The 26,455-nt window shown below is 55.7% G+C and overlaps 1 long non-coding RNA gene across 3 annotated transcripts in view; it reads left to right on the forward strand.

The window, feature by feature from the left end:
* Positions 1-26,455, forward strand: part of LOC135311218 (uncharacterized) — a 55,784-nt gene that overhangs the window by 20,065 nt on the left and 9,264 nt on the right. For all 3 annotated transcript variants that reach the window (XR_010371007.1, XR_010371006.1, XR_010371008.1), the window contains exons 2-3: positions 6,286-6,395; positions 13,033-13,142. This is a non-coding gene — a long non-coding RNA (uncharacterized LOC135311218). The remainder of the gene's footprint in view (positions 1-6,285; positions 6,396-13,032; positions 13,143-26,455) is intronic.

Below are 26,455 nucleotides of genomic sequence, written 5' to 3' on the forward strand. Positions count from 1 at the left end.
CCTTTCTGTGTTCTAATTCCACGTTCTCTGTCACGTAGACCCGTGCTGTTTGTTTGTCCTCATCTCTCTGTCCAGCTCCTTGCTGCTATGATTTATTGCCCAATTTCCTCCCTCTCTGTCTTGCTAGCCCATTGCTGTTGGTTTTTCTTCGTTTGTCTCTGTCTGCCTCCCAGTGCCTGATCTTTAATTCCTCCTTCCCCATAGGCCGCTGTTCCTTTTTTCCATACTACATTGTGTTCTCTTTGGCATCTTTTCCTTATTCCTCGGTTCCCTCCTCGCTGCCCTGTGGCCCGTCCCCATTTTATTGTTGCCTCTCCCTCCCTCTCTCTGGCTTCTTACCCCTGTTTTTTAAATTCCTCCCTCTCTTCCCTGGTGGCCGTGAGATCTTTAGCCTTTCTCCGTCTCTTTCTGCCCAGCTCTCTGTGTCTATTCGTTAATTCTTCCCTCTCTGCCCTGTAGCCTGTAGCTTTTGTCCTTTCTGGCTTCCCCATGTCCCTATTTTAGAATTGGTTCTCTCTTCTTTCTGTACGCATTGCGATTCCTTTTGCTCTCCATCTCCCTTTTGGTGTATTTTCTTTTTCCTCTGGCTCCCTGTCCCTAATTGTTAATTCTCTCCCCGCTCATGCTCTGTACCACGTAGCCCCGTGGTTCGTTTTGTGGTTTTCCCTCCCCGGCCCCTTCCCTCTGTCGTTGGCTGTCTCGGCTCCCTGTCCCTGTGGCTTCTTACTTCCCTCTCTGCCCTGTTCTTGTCGCTTTTCTTGTCTTTCTCCATCTTGCTCTGTCAGCTTTCTGCCCCTAGTCTTCATTCCTCCCTCGCTGTCGTGCTGCCTGCCCCAGGTTCTTTGTGTGTTTCCAGCCTGCTCCACATCGTTCTTTCTTGGTCTCTGTCCTGCTCTTCCCTCTTTCTGCTGCCTCTCTTCCCCTCTCTGCTGCTTTTATCTCCACCTCTGACAGGCTCCCTCTCTGTGTTCTAATTCCACGGTCTCTGTCACGTAGACCCGTGCTGTTTGTTTGTCCTCATCTCTCTCTGTCCAGCTCCTTGCTGCTATGATTTATTGCCCAATTTCCTCCCTCTCTGTCTTGCTAGCCCATTGCTGTTGGTTTGTTTTCACTTGTTTCTTCGTTTGTCTCTGTCTGCCTCCCAGTGCCTGATCTTTAATTCCTCCTTCCCCCTAGGCCGCTGTTCCTTTTTTCCATACTACATTGTGTTCTCTTTGGCCTCTTTCTCATTCCTCGGTTCCCTCCTCGCTGCCCTGTGGACCGTCCCCATTTTATTGTTGCCTCTCCCTCCCTCTCTCTGGCTTCTTGCCCCTGTTTTTTAAATTCCTCCCTCTCTTCCCTGGTGGCCGTGTGATCTTTAGCCTTTCTCCGTCTCTTCCTGCCCAGCTCTCTGTGTCTATTCGTTAATTCTTTCCTCTCTGCCCTGTAGCCTGTAGCTTGTGTCCTTTCTGGCTTCCCCATGTCCCTATTTTAGAATTGGTTCTCTCGTCTTTCTGTACGCATTGCGATTCCTGTTGCTCTCCGTCTCCCTTTTGGTGTATTTTCTTTTTCCTCTGGCTCCCTGTCCCTAATTGTTAATTCCCTCCCTGCTCATGCTCTGTACCACGTAGCCCCGTGGTTTGTTTTGTGGTGTTCCCTCCCCGGCCCCTTCCCTCCGTCGTTGCCTGTCTCGGCTCCCTGTCCCTGTGGCTTCTTTCTTCCCTCTCTGCCCTGTTCTTGTCGCTTTTCTTGTCTTTCTCCATCTTGCTCTGTCAGCTTTCTGCCCCTAGTCTTCATTCCTCCCTCGCTGTCGTGCTGCCTGCCCCAGGTTCTTTGTGTGTTTCCAGCCTGCTCCACATCGTTCTTTCTTGTCTCTGTCCTGCTCTTCCCTCTTTCTGCTCCCTCTCTTCCCCTCTCTGCTGCTTTTATCTCCACCTCTGACAGGCTCCCTCTCTGTGTTCTAATTCCACGGTCTCTGTCACGTAGACCCGTGCTGTTTGTTTGTCCTCATCTCTCTCTGTCCAGCTCCTTGCTGCTATGATTTATTGCCCAATTTCCTCCCTCTCTGTCTTGCTAGCCCATTGCTGTTGGTTTTTCTTCGTTTGTCTCTGTCTGCCTCCCAGTGCCTGATCTTTAATTCCTCCTTCCCCATAGGCCGCTGTTCCTTTTTTCCATACTACATTGTGTTCTCTTTGGCATCTTTTCCTTATTCCTCGGTTCCCTCCTCGCTGCCCTGTGGCCCGTCCCCATTTTATTGTTGCCTCTCCCTCCCTCTCTCTGGCTTCTTGCCCCTGTTTTTTAAATTCCTCCCTCTCTTCCCTGGTGGCCGTGAGATCTTTAGCCTTTCTCCGTCTCTTTCTGCCCAGCTCTCTGTGTCTATTCGTTAATTCTTCCCTCTCTGCCCTGTAGCCTGTAGCTTTTGTCCTTTCTGGCTTCCCCATGTCCCTATTTTAGAATTGGTTCTCTCTCTTCTTTCTGTACGCATTGCGATTCCTTTTGCTCTCCATCTCCCTTTTGGTGTATTTTCTTTTTCCTCTGGCTCCCTGTCCCTAATTGTTAATTCTCTCCCTGCTCATGCTCTGTACCACGTAGCCCCGTGGTTCGTTTTGTGGTGTTCCCTTCCCTCCGTCGTTGGCTGTCTCGGCTCCCTGTCCCTGTGGCTTCTTACTTCCCTCTCTGCCCTGTTCTTGTCGCTTTTCTTGTCTTTCTCCATCTTGCTCTGTCAGCTTTCTGCCCCTAGTCTTCATTCCTCCCTCGCTGTCGTGCTGCCTGCCCCAGGTTCTTTGTGTGTTTCCAGCCTGCTCCTCATCGTTCTTTCTTGGTCTCTGTCCTGCTCTTCCCACTTTCTGCTGCCTCTCTTCCCCTCTCTCTGCTGCTTTTATCTCCACCTCTGTCAGGCTCCCTGTCCTTCTCTGGCTGTCCTGTTCCCTGCCTTGTGCCTTCTCACTACATGCACACACCCCCCCCGCCCCGTCCAACCGCATGCCGCTTTTCTCTTCTCTCTTCCTACTGTCCTGTGCCCTGCTCCTCACCTTTGGTGGCCTCCCCCTCTGCCCAGCAGCCCGTCGCTCCAGGAGCCAGGCAATGGACGGTCCGCTCCCTGCCAAACGAGGACAAGCGTGTGCCGTGGTTTAGCCCCAGCTGGCAACTCTGCACCAGGGAGCTGCTTGCTCACTCCACCCTCAGTGGGCTGGGGGAGAGAGCTGGAAGGGTAAAAGTGAGAAAAATCATGGGTGTTTAATAGGTAGAGCAACAGCTGTGCGTGAAAGCAAAGCAAGGAATTAATTCACTCCTCCTTTTCGGTGGGCAGGTGTTGAGCCTTCTCTGGGAAAGCAGGGCTCTGTCAAGTGTAATGGTTACTTAGGGAGTGAAATGCCGTAGCCCCTAAGGACTCCCCCTTCTTCCCCAGCTGCATGTACTCAGCGTGATGTCAAATGGTATTGAATATCCCTTTGGTCAGTTAGCTGGGAAAGCTTTCCCAGCTGTGTCCTCTCCCAGCTTACTTGCTGGTGGGGCACTGAGAGAACCAGAAGAGGCTCTGACTGTGGAAGCAGTGCTCAGCACATCTCTACATTGTTAACGCTGTTTTGAACATAAATCCAAAACTTATCCTTTCCTAGCTACTATGGAGAAAATGAGCACTATCCTAGCCAAAACCAGCTCCGTGCGGCTCTGGCAATGGCGGCCGAGGTGGCCTGGGGGCAGGGGGAGCTTTGGGGACCCTGAGCCACGAATCGCTCCTGGGACTTGTTACATGCGCGCTGCCTGCACAAACACCTGCCCTCTCCTTTGCCCTCGGGGCTGCGTTTGCGCTCCCTTTGCGTGGGGCAAGGGGCTGTGATGGAGCCCGGGGAGGAGGTGGTGCACTGTGGGGGTGAGGGGAGGGGGCCCCCCGTTGCTGCTGCGCCTCAGCTGTGGGCGGGGTCTGGATGGAGGAGCCCCAGGTGCGGGCAGTGGGGCTGCCGGTGCCGGCTCCTCCCTGGAAAAGGGGTGGTGCCCTGCTCCGGGGGGCCAGTGCGAGCCGAGGGCGGGACGGGGCGGAGCTGTGGCCGAGCGTCAGCGGGCTGCGACTGTAGCGAGGGGGGAGGTGAGCGGGAGCTGGGTGGTGGACGGCTGGGTCCCGGGTGAAGCCCCGAGGAGGGCTGCGGCGGGGCAGCGCCGGGTCGGAGCGGGCGGTGGGGAGAGCGAGGCTGTGCTGAGGGCTCGGTGGGGCTTCCGGGTGCATCGGCGGGAGGGGCGGTGCCCCGCAGGGTGAGAGAGCGGGGAGGGCGGGCTCGCGGCGTGCCGGGAGCTGTAGTCCTTGTGGCGCGCGGCCGCCGGCCCTGTCACGTGGTTCGCCGGGGCGCGGCGGGAGGCGCGGTGTTCCGGCGCTCGGGTGGCGGGCGGCCGTGCCGCGTACGGACCGCGAGGTGTATTTTTGGGGTTGGATTCGTGTTGATTTCTGGGGGCTTCCAGGTGCGGCCGCTCCCCGAGAAGCGGTGAGTTCCCCGAGAGCTGACAGAAGGGAGGAGGATGATGCTCTTTTCCCCTGCCCAGGACGCCTAAGATGGCCGCCTCCCCGGCTCACCGGAGCTCCCCCTCAGCCTCCCCTGGCCCGCCTTGCCCGCGCGCCTGCCCCCCCCCCCTCGCCCCGCGCGCTTGCCCCCCCTCCGGCGCCTGCCCCCCCCCACCCCCTCGCCCCGCGCGCTTGCCCCCCCTCCGGCGCCTGCCCCCCCCCACCCCCTCGCCCCGCGCGCCTGCCCCCCCTCCGGCGCCTGCCCCCCCTCCGGCGCCTGCGCCCCACCGTCGCCCCTCGCGCCTGCCCCCCCTCCGGCGCCTGCCCCCCCCACCCCGTCGCCCCGCGCGCCTGCCCCCCCTCCGGCGCCTGCCCCCCCTCCGGCGCCTGCCCCCCCCCCCACCCCCTCGCCCCGCGCGCCTGCCCCCCCCTCCGGCGCCTGCCCCCCCCACCCCCTCGCGCCTGCCCCCCCTCCGGCGCCTGCCCCCCCCCACCCCCTCGCCCCGCGCTTGGCCCCCCTCCGGCGCCTGCCCCCCCCCCCCCACCCCCTCACCCCGCGCGCCTGCCCCCCCTCCGGCGCCTGCCCCCCCCACCCCCTCGCCCCGCGCGCCTGCCCCCCTTCCGGCGCCTGCCCCCCCCCCCACCCCGTCGCCCCGCGCGCCTGCCCCCCCTCCGGCGCCTGCCCCCCCCCACCCCCTCGCCCCGCGCGCCTGCCCCCCCTCCGGCGCCTGCCCCCCCCACCCCCTCGCGCCTGCCCCCCCTCCGGCGCCTGCCCCCCCCACCCCCTCGCCCTGCGCTTGGCCCCCCTCCGGCGCCTGCCCCCCCCCCACCCCCTCGCCCCGCGCGCCTGCCCCCCCTCCGGCGCCTGCCCCCCCCCCACCCCCTCGCCCCGCGCGCCTGCCCCCCTTCCGGCGCCTGCCCCCCCCCCCCCCACCCCCTCACCCCGCGCGCCTGCCCCCCCTCCGGCGCCTGCCCCCGCCCCACCCCCTCGCCCCGCGCGCCTGCCCCCCCTCCGGCGCCTGCCCCCCCCCCCGCGCACCTGCCCCTGCCCCCCCTCCGGCGCCTGCCCCTTCCCCCCCTCCCCGCGCGCCTGCCCCCCCCCCCGCCCTCGCCCCACGCGCCTGCCCGCAGCCCCGGCACCTCTCCTGAAGCGTGCTGCGTAGGCCTAGGCCGTCCCCAGGCCCTGTCGTGAAGGCAGCGAGCCGGCCCTCAAGCGCACTGGATTCCCCCTCGGCGCAGGGGCCCTTAGCACTAGCGCAGGGAAGGAGCGGGGGGTCCAGAAGCCCCCTGCGCAAGGAGAGGCTTTGGCCAGGGTCGATCGACGGTAATGATGGTCGCTCTTTCTTCTTTCCCTCTCCCAGAGACCTTGCTGCGGACGTGGTTGTCTGTCCTTCCCCCGGGGATGCCGTTGACTGTGGCCGTCTCAGGCTCGCGTGGCTTCTCTCTGCCCGGCCTCGCCGTCCTCGCAGCGCGGGGCTCAAAAGGGATAGACAAAGCCCTTCCCGGCTGTGGACAGGACCTGCCTCAGCTGAAGCTGGAGACACCAACGAAAGGTAAAGAAGAAGAAATTGAAGGCGCTCTGGCTGACAGCTGCCTTCCTGCCGCAGGCAAGAGAGAGCCTGTCCCTGCAGGTGAGGGAGGGAGGATCCCCCTTCGTAGTCCGCAGCGGGCCAGGCCACCGACGTGCACCGCAGGGTCTGTACGCGTAACCCGGAGTTCGGTACGGGCGTGTAGTGCACGAGCGAGCTAGGCCACGTGCCTAGGAAGCCTCATCTTGTAAGAGCTGTAAGACACCCATGTATTCTCTTTAGGTGGAGGATGGCCTAGAGTCTGGAGCTGCAGAAGAGGCAGGGAGGAGAGAAGGGGAAACAAGCATCTGAACGGCTAAATTGTGCCAGCAGCGCTGAGAGCGAGAGTCACGGTGAGTCTTGGGCCACTGGGGCCCCATTGCCTCTCTTGTGCGTCCTGGGCCCTCCCTGTCTCTCCCCTGGCCCCCTCTCTTTCCTTACCTGCTGCAAAATTTTTTTTTTTGCGCTCCCCCCCCCGCACAGTCTTTCTCCATCTCGCTCTGAGTGGCTCCCTGCCTCCCTGTCTTTTCAGTCCTCCCTCTCTCTGTCCTGTAGCCTGTGGCTACTTTTTCTTTCTCTCCCTCTCTCTCCCTGGCTCTGGCTCTGTTTTTTTGTATTCCTCCTGCTCTGTCCTGTAGCCTGTCGGTATTTTGTCTTTCTCTGGCTCTCTTGGTGTGACTCCCTGTGTTACTGAAAAACGTGGTAAAATTGGAAACAACTCTGTAACTCCAATTTAGTATTAAAGAGCAGGCATTCTTTATTCACGGCGCCAGATGCACGGGGGATCGCTCCTCCTAACGTGCGTACCTCACGCACCTTTCCCCTACAATTTATAGCTCAAAATTTTACGTAGTCAGACATATTCATTATTGTCCTGTCTACTGATTGGTACAAACTTGCTCTTTCCTTATGTAAATTACTGCGCAGGCTCGGTTGTCCTCTTCTGAGTAGGTGGTGTTACTTGAGTCGGTGGTGGTCCGTGAGTCGGTGGTCGCGATCTTCCCCCTGCCGGAATTACCTTTTACCTTCTTGGCTCTTAATCTTGCCAGTCTTGGCTAGTTTTCTCAGTCCGCTACACGAAACCGCGTTTTGTCATCCTTTTCTGACAGAAGCACATTGCCTATTGTTCTGTTCACATTAATGATTACCTAGGGACTAAAATGCAGATCAACAGATACACTGATTCGTACGCTCCATGTTCCCATAGTGTAACAACGTCTCTGGTTGATTGATTTCATCGCTTTGGTTACACTTGTTCCTGTTGTTCTGTTTCTTCTTTTTTGGCTTTGTGTGATCCTGTTTTTCTCTGCCTCTCGCTTTTCCCAGCTCCCCGTCCCTCACTTTTAATGCCCGTTATCCTTCACCAACTCACTCTTCCTTGGTTCCCGTCCCCGTTTCTGAATTCCTCCTGCTTTGCCACGTAGCCCGTGACATTTTCTTAATCTCTCTGTCTGCCTCAACGCTCCCCCCGCGCTTTTTATTCGTCTTCTCTGCTCTGTACCCTGCTACTGTTCTTGCCTTTCTGAGTTCTTCTCTGTCCAGCTCCCTTTCCCTATTCTTGAATTCTTGCTCTTCCTGCACCCGCCGCTGTTCCCTGTGATCTCCATCTCCCTCTGTCCAGCTCCCTGTCCCTAGGTTTTAATTCCTGCCTCTGCCCGCCGTAGCCTGTCTAGATTTTTCTCTCGGCCCCTCTCTGTCCGGCTCCCTCTCTCTGTGTTCTAATTCCACGTTCTCTGTCACGTAGACCCGTGCTGTTTGTTTGTCCTCATCTCTCTCTGTCCAGCTCCTTGCTGCTATGATTTATTGCCCAGTTTCCTCCCTCTCTGTCTTGCTAGCCCATTGCTGTTGGTTTGTTTTCACTTGTTTCTTCGTTTGTCTCTGTCTGCCTCCCAGTGCCTGATCTTTAATTCCTCCTTCCCCCTAGGCCGCTGTTCCTTTTTTCCATACTACATTGTGTTCTCTTTGGCATCTTTCTCATTCCTCGGTTCCCTCCTCGCTGCCCTGTGGCCCGTCCCCATTTTATTGTTGCCTCTCTCTCCCTCTCTCTGGCTTCTTGCCCCTGTTTTTTAAATTCCTCCCTCTCTTCCCTGGTGGCCGTGTGATCTTTAGCCTTTCTCCGTCTCTTCCTGCCCAGCTCTCTGTGTCTATTCGTTAATTCTTCCCTCTCTGCCCTGTAGCCTGTAGCTTTTGTCCTTTCTGGCTTCCCCATGTCCCTATTTTAGAATTGGTTCTCTCTCTTCTTTCTGTACGCATTGCGATTCCTTTTGCTCTCCGTCTCCCTTTTGGTGTATTTTCTTTTTCCTCTGGCTCCCTGTCCCTAATCGTTAATTCCCTCCCTGCTCATGCTCTGTACCACGTAGCCCCGTGGTTCGTTTTGTGGTTTTCCCTCCCCGGCCCCTTCCCTCTGTCGTTGCCTGTCTAGGCTCCCTGTCCCTGTGGCTTCTTTCTTCCCTCTCTGCCCTGTTCTTGTCGCTTTTCTTGTCTTTCTCCATCTTGCTCTGTCAGCTTTCTGCCCCTATTCTTCATTCCTCCCTCGCTGTCGTGCTGCCTGCCCCAGGTTCTTTGTGTGTTTCCAGCCTGCTCCTCATCGTTCTTTCTTGGTCTCTGTCCTGCTCTTCCCACTTTCTGCTGCCTCTCTTCCCCTCTCTGCTGCTTTTATCTCCACCTCTGACAGGCTCCCTCTCTGTGTTCTAATTCCACGTTCTCTGTCACGTAGACCCGTGCTGTTTGTTTGTCCTCATCTCTCTCTGTCCAGCTCCTTGCTGCTATGATTTATTGCCCAATTTCCTCCCTCTCTGTCTTGCTAGCCCATTGCTGTTGGTTTGTTTTCACTTGTTTCTTCGTTTGTCTCTGTCTGCCTCCCAGTGCCTGATCTTTAATTCCTCCTTCCCCCTAGGCCGCTGTTCCTTTTTTCCATACTACATTGTGTTCTCTTTGGCCTCTTTTCCTTATTCCTCGGTTCCCTCCTCGCTGCCCTGTGGCCCGTCCCCATTTTATTGTTGCCTCTCTCTCCCTCTCTCTGGCTTCTTGCCCCTGTTTTTTAAATTCCTCCCTCTCTTCCCTGGTGGCCGTGTGATCTTTAGCCTTTCTCCGTCTCTTTCTGCCCAGCTCTCTGTGTCTATTCGTTAATTCTTCCCTCTCTGCCCTGTAGCCTGTAGCTTTTGTCCTTTCTGGCTTCCCCATGTCCCTATTTTAGAATTGGTTCTCTTTTCTTTCTGTACGCATTGCGATTCCTTTTGCTCTCCGTCTCCCTTTTGGTGTATTTTCTTTTTCCTCTGGCTCCCTGTCCCTAATTGTTAATTCCCTCCCTGCTCATGCTCTGTACCACGTAGCCCCGTGGTTCGTTTTGTGGTTTTCCCTCCCCGGCCCCTTCCCTCTGTCGTTGGCTGTCTCAGCTCCCTGTCCCTGTGAATTCTTTCTTCCCTCTCTGCCCTGTTCTTGTCGCTTTTCTTGTCTTTCTCCATCTTGCTCTGTCAGCTTTCTGCCCCTAGTCTTCATTCCTCCCTCGCTGTCGTGCTGCCTGCCCCAGGTTCTTTGTGTGTTTCCAGCCTGCTCCTCATCGTTCTTTCTTGGTCTCTGTCCTGCTCTTCCCACTTTCTGCTGCCTCTCTTCCCCTCTCTCTGCTGCTTTTATCTCCACCTCTGACAGGCTCCCTGTCCTTCTCTGGCTGTCCTGTTCCCTGCCTTGTGCCTTCTCACTACATGCACACACCCCCCCCGCCCCGTCCAGCCGCATGCCGCTTTTCTCTTCTCTCTTCCTACTGTCCTGTGCCCTGCTCCTCACCTTTGGTGGCCTCCCCCTCTGCCCAGCAGCCCGTCGCTCCAGGAGCCAGGTAATGGACGGTCCGCTCCCTGCCAAACGAGGACAAGCGTGTGCCGTGCTTTAGCCCCAGCTGGCAACTCTGCACCAGGGAGCTGCTTGCTCACTCCACCCTCAGTGGGCTGGGGGAGAGAGCTGGAAGGGTAAAAGTGAGAAAAATCATGGGTGTTTAATAGGTAGAGCAACAGCTGTGCGTGAAAGCAAAGCAAGGAATTAATTCACTCCTCCTTTTCGGTGGGCAGGTGTTGAGCCTTCTCTGGGAAAGCAGGGCTCTGTCAAGTGTAATGGTTACTTAGGGAGTGAAATGCCGTAGCCCCTAAGGACTCCCCCTTCTTCCCCAGCTGCATGTACTCAGCGTGATGTCAAATGGTATTGAATATCCCTTTGGTCAGTTAGCTGGGAAAGCTTTCCCAGCTGTGTCCTCTCCCAGCTTACTTGCTGGTGGGGCACTGAGAGAACCAGAAGAGGCTCTGACTGTGGAAGCAGTGCTCAGCACATCTCTACATTGTTAACGCTGTTTTGAACATAAATCCAAAACTTATCCTTTCCTAGCTACTATGGAGAAAATGAGCACTATCCTAGCCAAAACCAGCTCCGTGCGGCTCTGGCAATGGCGGCCGAGGTGGCCTGGGGGCAGGGGGAGCTTTGGGGACCCTGAGCCACGAATCGCTCCTGGGACTTGTTACATGCGCGCTGCCTGCACAAACACCTGCCCTCTCCTTTGCCCTCGGGGCTGCGTTTGCGCTCCCTTTGCGTGGGGCAAGGGGCTGTGATGGAGCCCGGGGAGGAGGTGGTGCACTGTGGGGGTGAGGGGAGGGGGCCCCCCGTTGCTGCTGCGCCTCAGCTGTGGGCGGGGTCTGGATGGAGGAGCCCCAGGTGCGGGCAGTGGGGCTGCCGGTGCCGGCTCCTACCTGGAAAAGGGGTGGTGCCCTGCTCCGGGGGGCCAGTGCGAGCCGAGGGCGGGACGGGGCGGAGCTGTGGCCGAGCGTCAGCGGGCTGCGACTGTAGCGACGGAGGAGGTGAGCGGGGGCTGGGTGGGGGGCCGCTGCGTGCCGGGTGAAGCCCCGAGGAGGGCTGCGGCGGGGCAGCGCCGGGTCGGAGCGGGCGGTGGGGAGAGCGAGGCTGTGCTGAGGGCTCGGTGGGGCTTCCGGGTGCATCGGCGGGAGGGGCGGTGCCCCGCAGGGTGAGAGAGCGGGGAGGGCGGGCTCGCGGCGTGCCGGGAGCTGTAGTCCTTGTGGCGCGCGGCCGCCGGCCCTGTCACGTGGTTCGCCGGGGCGCGGCGGGAGGCGCGGTGTTCCGGCGCTCGGGTGGCGGGCGGCCGTGCCGCGTACGGACCGCGAGGTGTATTTTTGGGGTTGGATTCGTGTTGATTTCTGGGGGCTTCCAGGTGCGGCCGCTCCCCGAGAAGCGGTGAGTTCCCCGAGAGCTGACAGAAGGGAGGAGGATGATGCTCTTTTCCCCTGCCCAGGACGCCTAAGATGGCCGCCTCCCCGGCTCACCGGAGCTCCCCCTCAGCCTCCCCTGGCCCGCCTTGCCCGCGCGCCTGCCCCCCCCCCCCTCGCCCCGCGCGCTTGCCCCCCCTCCCTCGCCCCGCGCGCCTGCCCCCCCCACCCCCTCCCCCGCGCGCCTGCCCCCCCCCCCACCCCCCTCGCCCCGCGCGCCTGCCCCCCCCTCCGGCGCCTGCCCCCCCCTCCGGCGCCTGCCCCCCCCCACCCCCGCGCGCCTGCCCCCCCTCCGGCGCCTGCCCCCCCTCCGGCGCCTGCCCCCCCACACCCCCTCGCGCCTGCCCCCCCTCCGGCGCCTGCCCCCCCCACCCCCTCCCCCGCGCGCCTGCCCCCCCTCCGGCGCCTGCCCCCCCCCCCACCCCCTCGCCCCGCGCGCCTGCCCCCCCTCCGGCGCCTGCCCCCCCCTCGCCCCGCGCGCCTGCCCCCCCCCCCTCGCCCCGCGCGCCTGCCCCCCCTCCGGCGCCTGCCCCCCCCTCGCCCCGCGCGCCTGCCCCCCCCCCCTCGCCCCGCGCGCCTGCCCCCCCCCCCCCCGCCCCGCGCGCCTGCCCCCCCTCCGGCGCCTGCCCCCCCCTCGCCCCGCGCGCCTGCCCCCCCCCCCTCGCCCCGCGCGCCTGCCCCCCCTCCGGCGCCTGCCCCCCCCCCCCCACCCCCTCGCCCCGCGCGCCTGCCCCCCCCCCCCCCCTCGCCCTGCGCGCTTGGCCCCCCTTCCGGCGCCTGCCCCCCCCCCACCCCCTCGCCCCGCGCGCCTGCCCCCCTTCCGGCGCCTGCCCCCCTCGCCCCGCGCGCCTGCCCCCCTTCCGGCGCCTGCCCCCCCCCCACCCCCTCACCCCGCGCGCCTGCCCCCCCTCCGGCGCCTGCCCCCCCCCCCCCTCGCCCCGCGCGCCTGCCCCCCCTCCGGCGCCTGCCCCCCCCCCCGCGCGCCTGCCCCTTCCCCCCCTCCCCGCGCGCCTGCCCCCCCCCGCCCTCGCCCCACGCGCCTGCCCCCAGCCCCGGCACCTCCCCTGAAGCGTGCTGCGTAGGCCTAGGCCGTCCCCAGGCCCTGTCGTGAAGGCAGCGAGCCGGCCCTCAAGCGCACTAGATTCCCCCTCGGCGCAGGGGCCCTTAGCACTAGCGCAGGGAAGGAGCGGGGGGTCCAGAAGCCCCTGCGCAAGGAGAGGCTTTGGCCAGGGTCGATCGACGGTAATGATGGTCGCTCTTTCTTCTTTCCCTCTCCCAGAGACCTTGCTGCGGACATGGTTGTCTGTCCTTCCCCCGGGGATGCCGTTGACTGTGGCCGTCTCAGGCTCGCGTGGCTTCTCTCTGCCCGGCCTCACCGTCCTCGCAGCGCGGGGGCGAAAAGGGACACACAGAGCCCTTCCCGGCTGTGGACAGGAGCTGCCTCGGCTGAAGCTGGAGACACCAACGAAAGGTAAAGAAGAAGAAATTGAAGGCGCTCTGGCTGACAGCTGCCTTCCTGCCGCAGGCAAGAGAGAGCCTGTCCCTGCAGGTGAGGGAGGGAGGATCCCCCTTCGTAGTCCGCAGCGGGCCAGGCCACCGACGTGCACCGCAGGGTCTGTACGCGTAACCGGGAGTTGGGTACAGGCGTGTAGTGCACGAGCGAGCTAGGCCACGTGCCTAGGAAGCCTCATCTTGTAAGAGCTGTAAGACACCCATGTATTCTCTTTAGGTGGAGGACGGCCTAGAGTCTGGAGCTGCAGAAGAGGCAGGGAGGAGAGAAGGGGAAACAAGCATCTGAACGGCTAAATTGTGCCAGCAGCGCTGAGAGCGAGAGTCACGGTGAGTCCTGGGCCACTGGGGCCCCATTGCCTCTCTTGTGCGTCCTGGGCCCTCCCTGTCTCTCCCCTGGCCCCCTCTCTTTCCTTACCTGCCGCAAAATTTTTTTTTTTGCGCTCCCCCCCCCCGCACCGTCTTTCTCCATCTCGCTCTGAGTGGCTCCCTGCCTCCCTGTCTTTTCAGTCCTCCCTCTCTCTGTCCTGTAGCCTGTGGCTACTTTTTCTTTCTCTGCCTCTCTCTGCCTGGCTCTGGCTCTGTTTTTTTGTATTCCTCCTGCTCTGTCCTGTAGCCTGTCGGTATTTTGTCTTTCTCTGGCTCTCTTGGTGTGGCTCCCTGTGTTACTGAAAAACGTGGTAAAATTGGAAACAACTCTGTAACTCCAATTTAGTATTAAAGAGCAGGCATTCTTTATTCACGGCGCCAGATGCACGGGGGATCGCTCCTCCTAACGTGCGTACCTCACGCACCTTTCCCCTACAATTTATAGCTCAAAATTTTACGTAGTCAGACATATTCATTATTGTCCTGTCTACTGATTGGTACAAACTTGCTCTTTCCTTATGTAAATTACTGCGCAGGCTCGGTTGTCCTCTTCTGAGTAGGTGGTGTTACTTGAGTCGGTGGTGGTCCGTGAGTCGGTGGTCGCGATCTTCCCCCTGCCGGAATTACCTTTTACCTTCTTGGCTCTTAATCTTGCCAGTTTTGGCTAGTTTTCTCAGTCCGCTACACGAAACCGCGTTTTGTCATCCTTTTCTGACAGAAGCACATTGCCTATTGTTCTGTTCACATTAATGATTACCTAGGGACTAAAATGCAGATCAACAGATACACTGATTCGTACGCTCCATGTTCCCATAGTGTAACAACGTCTCTGGTTGATTGATTTCATCGCTTTGGTTACACTTGTTCCTGTTGTTCTGTTTCTTCTTTTTTGGCTTTGTGTGATCCTGTTTTTCTCTGCCTCTCGCTTTTCCCAGCTCCCCGTCCCTCACTTTTAATGCCCGTTATCCTTCACCAACTCACTCTTCCTTGGTTCCCGTCCCCGTTTCTGAATTCCTCCTGCTTTGCCATGTAGCCCGTGACATTTTCTTAATCTCTCTGTCTGCCTCAACGCTCCCCCCGCGCTTTTTATTCGTCTTCTCTGCTCTGTACCCTGCTACTGTTCTTGCCTTTCTGAGTTCTTCTCTGTCCAGCTCCCTTTCCCTATTCTTGAATTCTTGCTCTTCCTGCACCCGCCGCTGTTCCCTGTGATCTCCATCTCCCTCTGTCCAGCTCCCTGTCCCTAGGTTTTAATTCCTGCCTCTGCCCGCCGTAGCCCGTCTAGATTTTTCTCTCGGCCCCTCTCTGTCCGGCTCCCTCTCTCTGTGTTCTAATTCCACGTTCTCTGTCACGTAGACCCGTGCTGTTTGTTTGTCCTCATCTCTCTCTGTCCAGCTCCTTGCTGCTATGTTTTATTGCCCAATTTCCTCCCTCTCTGTCTTGCTAGCCCATTGCTGTTGGTTTGTTTTCACTTGTTTCTTCGTTTGTCTCTGTCTGCCTCCCAGTGCCTGATCTTTAATTCCTCCTTCCCCCTAGGCCGCTGTTCCTTTTTTCCATACTACATTGTGTTCTCTTTGGCCTCTTTCTCATTCCTCGGTTCCCTCCTCGCTGCCCTGTGGCCCGTCCCCATTTTATTGTTGCCTCTCTCTCCCTCTCTCTGGCTTCTTACCCCTGTTTTTTAAATTCCTCCCTCTCTTCCCTGGTGGCCGTGAGATCTTTAGCCTTTCTCCGTCTCTTTCTGCCCAGCTCTCTGTGTCTATTCGTTAATTCTTCCCTCTCTGCCCTGTAGCCTGTAGCTTTTGTCCTTTCTGGCTTCCCCATGTCCCTATTTTAGAATTGGTTCTCTCTCTTCTTTCTGTACGCATTGCGATTCCTTTTGCTCTCCATCTCCCTTTTGGTGTATTTTCTTTTTCCTCTGGCTCCCTGTCCCTAATTGTTAATTCTCTCCCTGCTCATGCTCTGTACCACGTAGCCCCGTGGTTCGTTTTGTGGTGTTCCCTCCCCCGCCCCTTCCCTCTGTCGTTGGCTGTCTCGGCTCCCTGTCCCTGTGGCTTCTTTCTTCCCTCTCTGCCCTGTTCTTGTCGCTTTTCTTGTCTTTCTCCATCTTGCTCTGTCAGCTTTCTGCCCCTAGTCTTCATTCCTCCCTCGCTGTCGTGCTGCCTGCCCCAGGTTCTTTGTGTGTTTCCAGCCTGCTCCTCATCGTTCTTTCTTGGTCTCTGTCCTGCTCTTCCCACTTTCTGCTGCCTCTCTTCCCCTCTCTGCTGCTTTTATCTCCACCTCTGACAGGCTCCCTCTCTGTGTTCTAATTCCACGTTCTCTGTCACGTAGACCCGTGCTGTTTGTTTGTCCTCATCTCTCTCTGTCCAGCTCCTTGCTGCTATGATTTATTGCCCAATTTCCTCCCTCTCTGTCTTGCTAGCCCATTGCTGTTGGTTTGTTTTCACTTGTTTCTTCGTTTGTCTCTGTCTGCCTCCCAGTGCCTGATCTTTAATTCCTCCTTCCCCCTAGGCCGCTGTTCCTTTTTTCCATACTACATTGTGTTCTCTTTGGCCTCTTTCTCATTCCTCGGTTCCCTCCTCGCTGCCCTGTGGCCCGTCCCCATTTTATTGTTGCCTCTCTCTCCCTCTCTCTGGCTTCTTGCCCCTGTTTTTTAAATTCCTCCCTCTCTTCCCTGGTGGCCGTGTGATCTTTAGCCTTTCTCCGTCTCTTTCTGCCCAGCTCTCTGTGTCTATTCGTTAATTCTTCCCTCTCTGCCCTGTAGCCTGTAGCTTTTGTCCTTTCTGGCTTCCCCATGTCCCTATTTTAGAATTGGTTCTCTCTCTTCTTTCTGTACGCATTGCGATTCCTTTTGCTCTCCGTCTCCCTTTTGGTGTATTTTCTTTTTCCTCTGGCTCCCTGTCCCTAATTGTTAATTCCCTCCCTGCTCATGCTCTGTACCACGTAGCCCCATGGTTCGTTTTGTGGTGTTCCCTCCCCGGCCCCTTCCCTCTGTCGTTGGCTGTCTCAGCTCCCTGTCCCTGTGGCTTCTTTCTTCCCTCTCTGCCCTGTTCTTGTCGCTTTTCTTGTCTTTCTCCATCTTGCTCTGTCAGCTTTCTGCCCCTAGTCTTCATTCCTCCCTCGCTGTTGTGCTGCCTGCCCCAGGTTCTTTGTGTGTTTCCAGCCTGCTCCTCATCGTTCTTTCTTGGTCTCTGTCCTGCTCTTCCCTCTTTCTGCTGCCTCTCTTCCCCTCTCTGCTGCTTTTATCTCCACCTCTGACAGGCTCCCTCTCTGTGTTCTAATTCCACGTTCTCTGTCACGTAGACCCGTGCTGTTTGTTTGTCCTCATCTCTCTCTGTCCAGCTCCTTGCTGCTATGATTTATTGCCCAATTTCCTCCCTCTCTGTCTTGCTAGCCCATTGCTGTTGGTTTGTTTTCACTTGTTTCTTCATTTGTCTCTGTCTGCCTCCCAGTGCCTGATCTTTAATTCCTCCTTCCCCCTAGGCCGCTGTTCCTTTTTTCCATACTACATTGTGTTCTCTTTGGCCTCTTTCTCATTCCTCGGTTCCCTCCTCGCTGCCCTGTGGCCCGTCCCCATTTTATTGTTGCCTCTCTCTCCCTCTCTCTGGCTTCTTGCCCCTGTTTTTTAAATTCCTCCCTCTCTTCCCTGGTGGCCGTGTGATCTTTAGCCTTTCTCCGTCTCTTTCTGCCCAGCTCTCTGTGTCTATTCATTAATTCTTCCCTCTCTGCCCTGTAGCCTGTAGCTTTTGTCCTTTCTGGCTTCCCCATGTCCCTATTTTAGAATTGTTTCTCTCTTCTTTCTGTACGCATTGCGATTCCTGTTGCTCTCCGTCTCCCTTTTGGTGTATTTTCTTTTTCCTCTGGCTCCCTGTCCCTAATTGTTAATTCCCTCCCTGCTCATGCTCTGTACCACGTAGCCCCATGGTTCGTTTTGTGGTTTTCCCTCCCCGGCCCCTTCCCTCTGTCGTTGGCTGTCTAGGCTCCCTGTCCCTGTGGCTTCTTTCTTCCCTCTCTGCCCTGTTCTTGTCGCTTTTCTTGTCTTTCTCCATCTTGCTCTGTCAGCTTTCTGCCCCTATTCTTCATTCCTCCCTCGCTGTCGTGCTGCCTGCCCCAGGTTCTTTGTGTGTTTCCAGCCTGCTCCTCATCGTTCTTTCTTGGTCTCTGTCCTGCTCTTCCCACTTTCTGCTGCCTCTCTTCCCCTCTCTGCTGCTTTTATCTCCACCTCTGACAGGCTCCCTCTCTGTGTTCTAATTCCACGTTCTCTGTCACGTAGACCCGTGCTGTTTGTTTGTCCTCATCTCTCTCTGTCCAGCTCCTTGCTGCTATGATTTATTGCCCAATTTCCTCCCTCTCTGTCTTGCTAGCCCATTGCTGTTGGTTTGTTTTCACTTGTTTCTTCGTTTGTCTCTGTCTGCCTCCCAGTGCCTGATCTTTAATTCCTCCTTCCCCCTAGGCCGCTGTTCCTTTTTTCCATACTACATTGTGTTCTCTTTGGCCTCTTTCTCATTCCTCGGTTCCCTCCTCGCTGCCCTGTGGCCCGTCCCCATTTTATTGTTGCCTCTCTCTCCCTCTCTCTGGCTTCTTGCCCCTGTTTTTTAAATTCCTCCCTCTCTTCCCTGGTGGCCGTGTGATCTTTAGCCTTTCTCCGTCTCTTTCTGCCCAGCTCTCTGTGTCTATTCGTTAATTCTTCCCTCTCTGCCCTGTAGCCTGTAGCTTTTGTCCTTTCTGGCTTCCCCATGTCCCTATTTTAGAATTGTTTCTCTCTCTTCTTTCTGTACGCATTGCGATTCCTTTTGCTCTCCATCTCCCTTTTGGTGTATTTTCTTTTTCCTCTGGCTCCCTGTCCCTAATTGTTAATTCCCTCCCTGCTCATGCTCTGTACCACGTAGCCCCGTGGTTTGTTTTGTGGTTTTCCCTCCCCGGCCCCTTCCCTCTGTCGTTGGCTGTCTAGGCTCCCTGTCCCTGTGAATTCTTACTTCCCTCTCTGCCCTGTTCTTGTCGCTTTTCTTGTCTTTCTCCATCTTGCTCTGTCAGCTTTCTGCCCCTATACTTCATTCCTCCCTCGCTGTCGTGCTGCCTGCCCCAGGTTCTTTGTGTGTTTCCAGCCTGCTCCACATCGTTCTTTCTTGTCTCTGTCCTGCTCTTCCCTCTTTCTGCTGCCTCTCTTCCCCTCTCTGCTGCTTTTATCTCCACCTCTGACAGGCTCCCTTTCTGTGTTCTAATTCCACGGTCTCTGTCACGTAGACCCGTGCTGTTTGTTTGTCCTCATCTCTCTCTGTCCAGCTCCTTGCTGCTATGATTTATTGCCCAATTTCCTCCCTCTCTGTCTTGCTAGCCCATTGCTGTTGGTTTTTCTTCGTTTGTCTCTGTCTGCCTCCCAGTGCCTGATCTTTAATTCCTCCTTCCCCCTAGGCCGCTGTTCCTTTTTTCCATACTACATTGTGTTCTCTTTGGCATCTTTTCCTTATTCCTCGGTTCCCTCCTCGCTGCCCTGTGGCCCGTCCCCATTTTATTGTTGCCTCTCCCTCCCTCTCTCTGGCTTTTTACCCCTGTTTTTTAAATTCTTCCCTCTCTTCCCTGGTGGCCGTGTGATCTTTAGCCTTTCTCCGTCTCTTTCTGCCCAGCTCTCTGTGTCTATTCGTTAATTCTTCCCTCTCTGCCCTGTAGCCTGTAGCTTTTGTCCTTTCTGGCTTCCCCATGTCCCTATTTTAGAATTGTTTCTCTCTCTTCTTTCTGTACGCATTGCGATTCCTGTTGCTCTCCATCTCCCTTTTGGTGTATTTTCTTTTTCCTCTGGCTCCCTGTCCCTAATTGTTAATTCCCTCCCTGCTCATGCTCTGTACCACGTAGCCCCGTGGTTTGTTTTGTGGTGTTCCCTCCCCGGCCCCTTCCCTCCGTCGTTGCCTGTCTAGGCTCCCTGTCCCTGTGGCTTCTTTCTTCCCTCTCTGCCCTGTTCTTGTCGCTTTTCTTGTCTTTCTCCATCTTGCTCTGTCAGCTTTCTGCCCCTAGTCTTCATTCCTCCCTCGCTGTCGTGCTGCCTGCCCCAGGTTCTTTGTGTGTTTCCAGCCTGCTCCACATCGTTCTTTCTTGTCTCTGTCCTGCTCTTCCCTCTTTCTGCTCCCTCTCTTCCCCTCTCTGCTGCTTTTATCTCCACCTCTGACAGGCTCCCTCTCTGTGTTCTAATTCCACGTTCTCTGTCACGTAGACCCGTGCTGTTTGTTTGTCCTCATCTCTCTGTCCAGCTCCTTGCTGCTATGATTTATTGCCCAATTTCCTCCCTCTCTGTCTTGCTAGCCCATTGCTGTTGGTTTTTCTTCGTTTGTCTCTGTCTGCCTCCCAGTGCCTGATCTTTAATTCCTCCTTCCCCATAGGCCGCTGTTCCTTTTTTCCATACTACATTGTGTTCTCTTTGGCATCTTTTCCTTATTCCTCGGTTCCCTCCTCGCTGCCCTGTAGCCCGTCCCCATTTTATTGTTGCCTCTCCCTCCCTCTCTCTGGCTTCTTACCCCTGTTTTTTAAATTCCTCCCTCTCTTCCCTGGTGGCCGTGTGATCTTTAGCCTTTCTCCGTCTCTTTCTGCCCAGCTCTCTGTGTCTATTCGTTAATTCTTCCCTCTCTGCCCTGTAGCCTGTAGCTTTTGTCCTTTCTGGCTTCCCCATGTCCCTATTTTAGAATTGGTTCTCTCTTCTTTCTGTACGCATTGCGATTCCTTTTGCTCTCCATCTCCCTTTTGGTGTATTTTCTTTTTCCTCTGGCTCCCTGTCCCTAATTGTTAATTCTCTCCCTGCTCATGCTCTGTACCACGTAGCCCCGTGGTTCGTTTTGTGGGGTTCCCTTCCCTCTGTCGTTGGCTGTCTCGGCTCCCTGTCCCTGTGAATTCTTACTTCCCTCTCTGCCCTGTTCTTGTCGCTTTTCTTGTCTTTCTCCATCTTGCTCTGTCAGCTTTCTGCCCCTATACTTCATTCCTCCCTCGCTGTCGTGCTGCCTGCCCCAGGTTCTTTGTGTGTTTCCAGCCTGCTCCTCATCGTTCTTTCTTGGTCTCTGTCCTGCTCTTCCCTCTTTCTGCTGCCTCTCTTCCCCTCTCTGCTGCTTTTATCTCCACCTCTGACAGGCTCCCTCTCTGTGTTCTAATTCCACGGTCTCTGTCACGTAGACCCGTGCTGTTTGTTTGTCCTCATCTCTCTCTGTCCAGCTCCTTGCTGCTATGATTTATTGCCCAATTTCCTCCCTCTCTGTCTTGCTAGCCCATTGCTGTTGGTTTGTTTTCACTTGTTTCTTCGTTTGTCTCTGTCTGCCTCCCAGTGCCTGATCTTTAATTCCTCCTTCCCCCTAGGCCGCTGTTCCTTTTTTCCATACTACATTGTGTTCTCTTTGGCATCTTTTCCTTATTCCTCGGTTCCCTCCTCGCTGCCCTGTGGACCGTCCCCATTTTATTGTTGCCTCTCCCTCCCTCTCTCTGGCTTCTTACCCCTGTTTTTTAAATTCCTCCCTCTCTTCCCTGGTGGCCGTGAGATCTTTAGCCTTTCTCCGTCTCTTTCTGCCCAGCTCTCTGTGTCTATTCGTTAATTCTTCCCTCTCTGCCCTGTAGCCTGTAGCTTTTGTCCTTTCTGGCTTCCCCATGTCCCTATTTTAGAATTGTTTCTCTCTCTTCTTTCTGTACGCATTGCGATTCCTTTTGCTCTCCATCTCCCTTTTGGTGTATTTTCTTTTTCCTCTGGCTCCCTGTCCCTAATTGTTAATTCTCTCCCTGCTCATGCTCTGTACCACGTAGCCCCGTGGTTCGTTTTGTGGTGTTCCCTTCCCTCCGTCGTTGCCTGTCTCGGCTCCCTGTCCCTGTGGCTTCTTACTTCCCTCTCTGCCCTGTTCTTGTCGCTTTTCTTGTCTTTCTCCATCTTGCTCTGTCAGCTTTCTGCCCCTATTCTTCATTCCTCCCTCGCTGTCGTGCTGCCTGCCCCAGGTTCTTTGTGTGTTTCCAGCCTGCTCCTCATCGTTCTTTCTTGTCTCTGTCCTGCTCTTCCCTCTTTCTGCTTCCTCTCTTCCCCTCTCTGCTGCTTTTATCTCCACCTCTGACAGGCTCCCTTTCTGTGTTCTAATTCCACGTTCTCTGTCACGTAGACCCGTGCTGTTTGTTTGTCCTCATCTCTCTCTGTCCAGCTCCTTGCTGCTATGATTTATTGCCCAATTTCCTCCCTCTCTGTCTTGCTAGCCCATTGCTGTTGGTTTTTCTTCGTTTGTCTCTGTCTGCCTCCCAGTGCCTGATCTTTAATTCCTCCTTCCCCATAGGCCGCTGTTCCTTTTTTCCATACTACATTGTGTTCTCTTTGGCATCTTTTCCTTATTCCTCGGTTCCCTCCTCGCTGCCCTGTGGCCCGTCCCCATTTTATTGTTGCCTCTCCCTCCCTCTCTCTGGCTTCTTGCCCCTGTTTTTTAAATTCTTCCCTCTCTTCCCTGGTGGCCGTGTGATCTTTAGCCTTTCTCCGTCTCTTTCTGCCCAGCTCTCTGTGTCTATTCGTTAATTCTTCCCTCTCTGCCCTGTAGCCTGTAGCTTTTGTCCTTTCTGGCTTCCCCATGTCCCTATTTTACAATTGTTTCTCTCTCTTCTTTCTGTACGCATTGCGATTCCTGTTGCTCTCCGTCTCCCTTTTGGTGTATTTTCTTTTTCCTCTGGCTCCCTGTCCCTAATTGTTAATTCCCTCCCTGCTCATGCTCTGTACCACGTAGCCCCGTGGTTTGTTTTGTGGTGTTCCCTCCCCGGCCCCTTCCCTCCGTCGTTGCCTGTCTAGGCTCCCTGTCCCTGTGGCTTCTTTCTTCCCTCTCTGCCCTGTTCTTGTCGCTTTTCTTGTCTTTCTCCATCTTGCTCTGTCAGCTTTCTGCCCCTAGTCTTCATTCCTCCCTCGCTGTCGTGCTGCCTGCCCCAGGTTCTTTGTGTGTTTCCAGCCTGCTCCACATCGTTCTTTCTTGTCTCTGTCCTGCTCTTCCCTCTTTCTGCTCCCTCTCTTCCCCTCTCTGCTGCTTTTATCTCCACCTCTGACAGGCTCCCTCTCTGTGTTCTAATTCCACGTTCTCTGTCACGTAGACCCGTGCTGTTTGTTTGTCCTCATCTCTCTGTCCAGCTCCTTGCTGCTATGATTTATTGCCCAATTTCCTCCCTCTCTGTCTTGCTAGCCCATTGCTGTTGGTTTTTCTTCGTTTGTCTCTGTCTGCCTCCCAGTGCCTGATCTTTAATTCCTCCTTCCCCATAGGCCGCTGTTCCTTTTTTCCATACTACATTGTGTTCTCTTTGGCATCTTTTCCTTATTCCTCGGTTCCCTCCTCGCTGCCCTGTGGCCCGTCCCCATTTTATTGTTGCCTCTCCCTCCCTCTCTCTGGCTTCTTACCCCTGTTTTTTAAATTCCTCCCTCTCTTCCCTGGTGGCCGTGTGATCTTTAGCCTTTCTCCGTCTCTTTCTGCCCAGCTCTCTGTGTCTATTCGTTAATTCTTCCCTCTCTGCCCTGTAGCCTGTAGCTTTTGTCCTTTCTGGCTTCCCCATGTCCCTATTTTAGAATTGGTTCTCTCTTCTTTCTGTACGCATTGCGATTCCTTTTGCTCTCCATCTCCCTTTTGGTGTATTTTCTTTTTCCTCTGGCTCCCTGTCCCTAATTGTTAATTCTCTCCCTGCTCATGCTCTGTACCACGTAGCCCCGTGGTTCGTTTTGTGGGGTTCCCTTCCCTCTGTCGTTGGCTGTCTCGGCTCCCTGTCCCTGTGAATTCTTACTTCCCTCTCTGCCCTGTTCTTGTCGCTTTTCTTGTCTTTCTCCATCTTGCTCTGTCAGCTTTCTGCCCCTATACTTCATTCCTCCCTCGCTGTCGTGCTGCCTGCCCCAGGTTCTTTGTGTGTTTCCAGCCTGCTCCTCATCGTTCTTTCTTGGTCTCTGTCCTGCTCTTCCCTCTTTCTGCTGCCTCTCTTCCCCTCTCTGCTGCTTTTATCTCCACCTCTGACAGGCTCCCTCTCTGTGTTCTAATTCCACGGTCTCTGTCACGTAGACCCGTGCTGTTTGTTTGTCCTCATCTCTCTCTGTCCAGCTCCTTGCTGCTATGATTTATTGCCCAATTTCCTCCCTCTCTGTCTTGCTAGCCCATTGCTGTTGGTTTGTTTTCACTTGTTTCTTCGTTTGTCTCTGTCTGCCTCCCAGTGCCTGATCTTTAATTCCTCCTTCCCCCTAGGCCGCTGTTCCTTTTTTCCATACTACATTGTGTTCTCTTTGGCATCTTTTCCTTATTCCTCGGTTCCCTCCTCGCTGCCCTGTGGACCGTCCCCATTTTATTGTTGCCTCTCCCTCCCTCTCTCTGGCTTCTTACCCCTGTTTTTTAAATTCCTCCCTCTCTTCCCTGGTGGCCGTGAGATCTTTAGCCTTTCTCCGTCTCTTTCTGCCCAGCTCTCTGTGTCTATTCGTTAATTCTTCCCTCTCTGCCCTGTAGCCTGTAGCTTTTGTCCTTTCTGGCTTCCCCATGTCCCTATTTTAGAATTGTTTCTCTCTCTTCTTTCTGTACGCATTGCGATTCCTTTTGCTCTCCATCTCCCTTTTGGTGTATTTTCTTTTTCCTCTGGCTCCCTGTCCCTAATTGTTAATTCTCTCCCTGCTCATGCTCTGTACCACGTAGCCCCGTGGTTCGTTTTGTGGTGTTCCCTTCCCTCCGTCGTTGCCTGTCTCGGCTCCCTGTCCCTGTGGCTTCTTACTTCCCTCTCTGCCCTGTTCTTGTCGCTTTTCTTGTCTTTCTCCATCTTGCTCTGTCAGCTTTCTGCCCCTATTCTTCATTCCTCCCTCGCTGTCGTGCTGCCTGCCCCAGGTTCTTTGTGTGTTTCCAGCCTGCTCCTCATCGTTCTTTCTTGTCTCTGTCCTGCTCTTCCCTCTTTCTGCTTCCTCTCTTCCCCTCTCTGCTGCTTTTATCTCCACCTCTGACAGGCTCCCTTTCTGTGTTCTAATTCCACGTTCTCTGTCACGTAGACCCGTGCTGTTTGTTTGTCCTCATCTCTCTCTGTCCAGCTCCTTGCTGCTATGATTTATTGCCCAATTTCCTCCCTCTCTGTCTTGCTAGCCCATTGCTGTTGGTTTTTCTTCGTTTGTCTCTGTCTGCCTCCCAGTGCCTGATCTTTAATTCCTCCTTCCCCATAGGCCGCTGTTCCTTTTTTCCATACTACATTGTGTTCTCTTTGGCATCTTTTCCTTATTCCTCGGTTCCCTCCTCGCTGCCCTGTGGCCCGTCCCCATTTTATTGTTGCCTCTCCCTCCCTCTCTCTGGCTTCTTGCCCCTGTTTTTTAAATTCTTCCCTCTCTTCCCTGGTGGCCGTGTGATCTTTAGCCTTTCTCCGTCTCTTTCTGCCCAGCTCTCTGTGTCTATTCGTTAATTCTTCCCTCTCTGCCCTGTAGCCTGTAGCTTTTGTCCTTTCTGGCTTCCCCATGTCCCTATTTTACAATTGTTTCTCTCTCTTCTTTCTGTACGCATTGCGATTCCTGTTGCTCTCCGTCTCCCTTTTGGTGTATTTTCTTTTTCCTCTGGCTCCCTGTCCCTAATTGTTAATTCCCTCCCTGCTCATGCTCTGTACCACGTAGCCCCGTGGTTCGTTTTGTGGTGTTCCCTCCCCGGCCCCTTCCCTCTGTCGTTGGCTGTCTAGGCTCCCTGTCCCTGTGGCTTCTTTCTTCCCTCTCTGCCCTGTTCTTGTCGCTTTTCTTGTCTTTCTCCATCTTGCTCTGTCAGCTTTCTGCCCCTAGTCTTCATTCCTCCCTCGCTGTCGTGCTGCCTGCCCCAGGTTCTTTGTGTGTTTCCAGCCTGCTCCTCATCGTTCTTTCTTGGTCTCTGTCCTGCTCTTCCTACTTTCTGCTGCCTCTCTTCCCCTCTCTCTGCTGCTTTTATCTCCACCTCTGACAGGCTCCCTCTCTGTGTTCTAATTCCACGTTCTCTGTCACGTAGACCCGTGCTGTTTGTTTGTCCTCATCTCTCTCTGTCCAGCTCCTTGCTGCTATGATTTATTGCCCAATTTCCTCCCTCTCTGTCTTGCTAGCCCATTGCTGTTGGTTTGTTTTCACTTGTTTCTTCGTTTGTCTCTGTCTGCCTCCCAGTGCCTGATCTTTAATTCCTCCTTCCCCCTAGGCCGCTGTTCCTTTTTTCCATACTACATTGTGTTCTCTTTGGCCTCTTTCTCATTCCTCGGTTCCCTCCTCGCTGCCCTGTGGCCCGTCCCCATTTTATTGTTGCCTCTCTCTCCCTCTCTCTGGCTTCTTGCCCCTGTTTTTTAAATTCCTCCCTCTCTTCCCTGGTGGCCGTGTGATCTTTAGCCTTTCTCCGTCTCTTTCTGCCCAGCTCTCTGTGTCTATTCGTTAATTCTTCCCTCTCTGCCCTGTAGCCTGTAGCTTTTGTCCTTTCTGGCTTCCCCATGTCCCTATTTTAGAATTGGTTCTCTCTCTTCTTTCTGTACGCATTGCGATTCCTTTTGCTCTCCGTCTCCCTTTTGGTGTATTTTCTTTTTCCTCTGGCTCCCTGTCCCTAATTGTTAATTCTCTCCCTGCTCATGCTCTGTACCACGTAGCCCCGTGGTTCGTTTTGTGGTGTTCCCTCCCCGGCCCCTTCCCTCTGTCGTTGGCTGTCTAGGCTCCCTGTCCCTGTGGCTTCTTTCTTCCCTCTCTGCCCTGTTCTTGTCGCTTTTCTTGTCTTTCTCCATCTTGCTCTGTCAGCTTTCTGCCCCTAGTCTTCATTCCTCCCTCGCTGTCGTGCTGCCTGCCCCAGGTTCTTTGTGTGTTTCCAGCCTGCTCCTCATCGTTCTTTCTTGGTCTCTGTCCTGCTCTTCCCACTTTCTGCTGCCTCTCTTCCCCTCTCTGCTGCTTTTATCTCCACCTCTGACAGGCTCCCTCTCTGTGTTCTAATTCCACGTTCTCTGTCACGTAGACCCGTGCTGTTTGTCCTCATCTCTCTCTGTCCAGCTCCTTGCTGCTATGATTTATTGCCCAATTTCCTCCCTCTCTGTCTTGCTAGCCCATTGCTGTTGGTTTGTTTTCACTTGTTTCTTCGTTTGTCTCTGTCTGCCTCCCAGTGCCTGATCTTTAATTCCTCCTTCCCCCTAGGCCGCTGTTCCTTTTTTCCATACTACATTGTGTTCTCTTTGGCCTCTTTTCCTTATTCCTCGGTTCCCTCCTCGCTGCCCTGTGGCCCGTCCCCATTTTATTGTTGCCTCTCTCTCCCTCTCTCTGGCTTCTTGCCCCTGTTTTTTAAATTCTTCCCTCTCTTCCCTGGTGGCCGTGTGATCTT

Source organism: Phalacrocorax carbo, unplaced genomic scaffold, assembly GCF_963921805.1.
Source record: "Phalacrocorax carbo unplaced genomic scaffold, bPhaCar2.1 SCAFFOLD_71, whole genome shotgun sequence".
Taxonomy (NCBI): Eukaryota; Metazoa; Chordata; class Aves; order Suliformes; family Phalacrocoracidae; genus Phalacrocorax; species Phalacrocorax carbo.